We start from the raw sequence: 5,300 nt of genomic DNA on the forward strand, positions 1-5,300 counted from the left end.
AAAATCATAAAATACTACGATAGTTTATCAATCAAAATAACATCACTTTCATGAAAAATAATAAAAAAGTAGGTGTATGAGCAGTTTTTGTGAAACTGATGCACTAGCCTGCTGAAAACTGGTACAGTTACCCTATAATACTTTAAGATAAATATTTATAATTTTTTCAACACTTTATTCATCAATTGAATGATAAAAAATAAACTCTGAGCTGTTAATTGGCTAATTTTTGACGCTAAACAATGTCAAAGCGAAATGTTGCCAGCAACATTCATCCCAACCGACATTATCGCGCGACATTTTCTAATTTTGTATGAGAAAAAACGGGCTCAAAACGTTCTCAAATCGTGCTCATTAGCAGCACTAAAGAGCACGTCTCTGCAACGGTGCGACAGCGTGTAACATACAAGTAGTTTCTCTACATTCTCCCTACAAAGACTCTTACTCTCATTTGTACATTCTGCACATGCTTACGCGCTTTATTTTACCTTCTTACTCGCACATACATATTTACAAACTCACACAATTCACACTGCCAAAAACCGGTGTGGGATACACACGTACCCGTCTTGCCTGCCTTCTCTCCTCGTTCTTCTTTTCCTCCAGCTTTGCCTTCGTCGAATGGTGTGTACGCGTCCTGCTTGCCTCCCTCTTGCTGCTCCCACGTGCTGCACTCGCGAGCTGGATGTTCGTCCCTACCTTCCAGCCGCTTCTCCTCCTCAGGCGATAGCACGTTGGAGGATCGGATCGTTCCTGCCTTCTTTCCTCTCCTGTTCTGTTTTCGGCACTCCTAGGGATAGAAGGAAATATTAAATGTTTTGCCAACAGCTGTTCAACTTAACGTCAAGCACAATACTTACCAACCAATTGAATATTGCTTCTATCGTGATCCGTGCTCACTTCCGTTCGTGCGTGTGTTACGATATCTATAGAAAACGAATATGATTTGATATCACAATTATCAATATACAGGGTTTACCAGCATAATAAACAACAGTCCACTTGTTTATAACATAGTCGTTTTGAATAGACACCGCTGTCTACCACTTGCTCACACGTCAGATGGTGTAAGCTACTCTGTCCAATTCAATAACACAATTTTCGCCTTGGATTAGCAACTGTCAGATTCGGCACAGTTTGTTTTGTTGGGACAAATTTTGCCAAAACCAAACATTTTTAAACACGTTTATTTTATTCAAGCAATATGCAGTATAACCCATACATTTCAATAAATCAAAACATTAATTTTGTTAATTACACAACAACCACAATAAACCGTGCCGAATCCGACCGTTGTGCAATCGAAGGCGAAAATTGTGTTATTGAATTGGACAGAGTAGCTTACACCATCTGACGTGTGAGCAAGTGGTAGACAGCGGTGTCTATACAAAACGACTATTGTTATAAACAAGTGAACAGTTGTTTTATATGCTGGTAAACCCTGTAATTCAGTTTGATAAAGATTGATATAACCTTTTATTCAAAACTGTACTTACCAAATAGTTTTTTTCCGTACTGGTTTAACGAGAGAAAAAACGAGCACCCACCGACGCGTCCTACCGCTTGCAAAATTTGATTTCACACTACCACATTTTCATGTGAACACGAAGCAGCGCCTTCCTCGTGTGGCTATACAGGTATTCCCCGATATATGCCATACTCGATGTACACGATTTCGCTATACGCTATTTTCTAAATTTGACAGTTCTTTGAACAAATTGTACTAATTTTAGAAATCGAATGTCAAATGCAAAATAAATTCCCTTTTGGTTGAATATTAAAAACCATTTCAAAAGGTATAAAATTGAAAAATTCAGTTGAAATTAGATCAAATAACTAATTTAGTGGCTAAAACCTACCACTTTATGTTAAATTATACAAAAATTAGCTATAATTTGACTGAAAACCTCGAAATTCGACATTCGCTAATATTCCAGATACGCTATTGCCTCCGGTCCGCATTGATAGCGTATATCGGGGAGTACCTGTATAACGATAGAAAGAGCGGGCGAGAGGAGAACGCTTGCGTGAACGATTGGTGTAGCAAGCAAAATTGGACAAGTCCCAGAAAAGCGAGACGCAAGAGTTTCTCTCTAACGATGGAAAGAGAAGAGCCATATGAAACATGAGGATGTTTGGTGTGACACAGCCAAGTTGCGAGCAAAACCAGACCAACACCCAGAAGAGCGAGGCAGAGAGAAAAATTTTCTGAATCTTAGAATAAGAAAAATGATAGATACACATAAAAATCGCGCGATAATGCCGGTTGGGATAGACCACCTCAGCAATACAACAATGCAACGCAACAATGTTGCGCGCAACAACATTAGACCGCTGCCTAAGCAGCTTCCTTATGCCAGTGTAATGTGTTTGATGACTGTTACGGTTGCCATGTGGTATGTTTTGGGATAGTCACGGTATATTCGATTTTGGGACGGTTGCTATGTAGTAACTTTGAACTCGCGTTGGTCAGGGTGGCCTTCGTCATCGTTTGCCGAATTAAGTAGAACTGAGGTGGATACTGTTTCGAAGCGGACGTTCGACACTTGATCGTCCAGGCGATCATAGAAACCTTTAGGAGGTTTCCCTTACTGGAAACGTTGGAGTTTAGAGGCCTTACCTTGGGCAGGGGGACATATCTAAACTCTTTAAATGAGAACTCGATAGATGTAGGATGGGCATAGTCCTATCCTGACAGTCCGAACGAATCTGACCTGCCATGATCGGAGTTGGTTTTATTTATACTCAAAAGAAGTTAAGGGTTCCTCGGGTTAATAAGGGTTTCTCACATGTGGTTCCGGGTTGTATGTTGGAAAGTTATTGTTTTCACTAAGCTAGTTACGTTTGTCTTTTGTTGACAAGAATGATGGTTCTTGTCACTAAGTTCCTGTTTTGGGTTTAATGCTTATACTGTTCCTGCTTTGGGTTATAATGCATAAAATGTTCCTGCTTTGGGTTATAATGCATAAACTGTTCCTGCTTATGTTGTACGTTTCGGTTGGTTCTGTTAAGTGTGTCACAATTGTTTTTATATGAACGGTGTGGCTTGAGCTCTTCCGGGTGTGTATGGTATGATCTGATTTGCTGAGTGTTTTATAATGGATGTGTTGCAATGGTGTGATTTGGCTTTCCAAAGTGTGTTACTATGTGTCTATGGCTGATAGTGTGTATTACAATATGTTCTGTATAGCAGATATGCTACACCTCCCCCCTTTAATAGAATAACGTAATGAATTACAATGATTGAAGTTATTCTCCTGTGTACTTAATTAGTCTGTTTTTGTGTACTGTAGAGGTTTTCTTTGTTGTATTGTTTTGTATTACGCAATTAGGCCCTTGGTCATTTACTACTGTGAAAGGTCCAATGTAGACTGGATCTAATTTTTTTCTGTTTTCATTTTCCAAATATACCTGATCTCCTATCTTTATAATAAGTGGTACTATATCTTTATTTAAGGTTAAAAAATTAAAAGACAGCAATAATTTTTGCTTTTATCAAATTTTCTCTGGCAATTTCGTTTGATTTTTGGAGTTTATATTTCATTTCGAAATAATATTGGTCAATATTATAAACTGGTTCTATTTTTGTTTTGAATATATCTTGTGGTAAATTCGCCTTTCTTCCAAATACTAGTTCGTATGGTGTGTAGTTTGTGTCTGAGTGTTCTGTTGTATTGTAAACAAATTCGTAAAATTTTGTCCAATCGTCCCAGTCATCATGATGTTCGTTTGTATAACTTCTTAGGTATTCGTTTAGACATCTATGATTTCTTTCTAATGATCCTATTGTCTGTGGGTGGTAAGCTGTGCTAAACGTCTGTTTGATTTTTAAGATTTCTGAGATTTTGTGTAATATTTCATTGTTATATTCTAGTCCTTGATCTGATTTTAATTCGATAAATGTTCCAAATGTAAGAATAAAGTTTTCTACCAATGCTCTTGCTATAGTATTTGCTTCTTTGTTATGGATAGGTATTACTACGATGTATTTCGTTAAGTCACATTGTATGGTTATTGCATACCTGTTGTTTTTGTTAGTTTTTGTTAGTGGTCCTACTGTGTCGATTGATATTATGTTAAAAGGTTTTGTTGGTGTTGTAGTTACAACTGTGTCTTCCTTAGTATGTCTAATCGTCTTATTAACTATGCATGCCTTACAATTTCGTACGTATTTCTTGATATCACCTTTCATATTTTTCCATTTGTATTTTTCCCTTATTTTCTGGTACAGTCTGTACTGGCCTATATGTCCTCCCGAAGGGGTCATATGATAATCTGAAATTATTCTCAGCCTTTCTTTTTCTGTTGTTATCCATCTAGTTGGAGTAAACAGGATTATTTCAAACTTGGTAATGGCTCTATTGGCTATTTCCTTAATAGTTTGTTGGGAATATTCTTCGAATAAATGATCTTCTTCTGACCATGCTAGCTTATTTCTTCCATATTGTTTCGCGATTTTGCACATTTCTAGAAGAGCAAACTCTAATGCTTGACTTCCATCATTTCTCAAAAGAAATTTTCCTAGTGCTTTACTATATGAATGGTTGTATATTATGAATTCAACGTTGTTCTTAATTCTCTGCGTACCTATTTTTAGTACTTTTCTTACTTCTAAAGGTCTATCTGTTTTCCACATCGCGGGGTGATCAGTCCCTGTTGTTGCGATTGGTTTGTCTTTGTTTATATCAGTTTTCTCGTTAGTTTTCTTAACCATGGCTCTTGTATTAACCATTAAAATCGTTTTGGATTTTGGTATTGATGCTTTTAGGTCATCTGAGTTAAGGATAATTCTTGATAGTGCGTCTGCCGCAACATTAGCTTTACCTGCTAAATATTCTATTTCAAAGTCAAATTCTTCTAAATCTAGTCTCATTCTAGTAAGCTTAGAAGTAGGATTTTTCATACCAAATAAGTATGCTAATGGTCTATGATCTGTTCTAACTATAAATTTTTGTCCATATACATAAGGTTTAAAATAATTAATTGCCCAATGTATAGCTGTAAGCTCTTTCTCGATAATTGGCTTATTCTTCTCTCCTGGTGTAAAACTTTTACTCGCAAACGCGACTGGTAAATCGTTTCCATCTGTTATTTGTGATAACACTGCACCACATGCCATATCCGATGCGTCTGTCGTAATTATGAATTGCTTTTTAAAATCTGGATATTGTAAAATTGTGGGTGAGAGTAAGCTTTGTTTCAATGTATCGAAAGCTGCTTGACATTCCGAAGTCCATGCAAACTTAACGGCTTTCTTAATCAAATTATTAATTGGTTTAGCTATCTTAGCAAAATTCTGT

The 5,300-nt window shown here is 36.9% G+C and overlaps 1 long non-coding RNA gene across 1 annotated transcript; it reads right to left on the reverse strand.

Moving 5' to 3' along the window:
- Positions 1-478: 478 nt before the first annotated feature.
- On the reverse strand, positions 479-1,743 carry LOC121602117. Its single transcript, XR_006006287.1, has 3 exons — positions 1,497-1,743; positions 861-926; positions 479-790 (listed from the first exon to the last, which is right to left on the reverse strand). It is a non-coding gene; the product is annotated as an uncharacterized LOC121602117 (long non-coding RNA).
- Between the last annotated feature and the right edge of the window lie 3,557 nt (positions 1,744-5,300).

Source organism: Anopheles merus, unplaced genomic scaffold (genome assembly GCF_017562075.2).
Source record: "Anopheles merus strain MAF unplaced genomic scaffold, AmerM5.1 LNR4000302, whole genome shotgun sequence".
In the NCBI taxonomy this organism is placed as follows: Eukaryota; Metazoa; Arthropoda; class Insecta; order Diptera; family Culicidae; genus Anopheles; species Anopheles merus.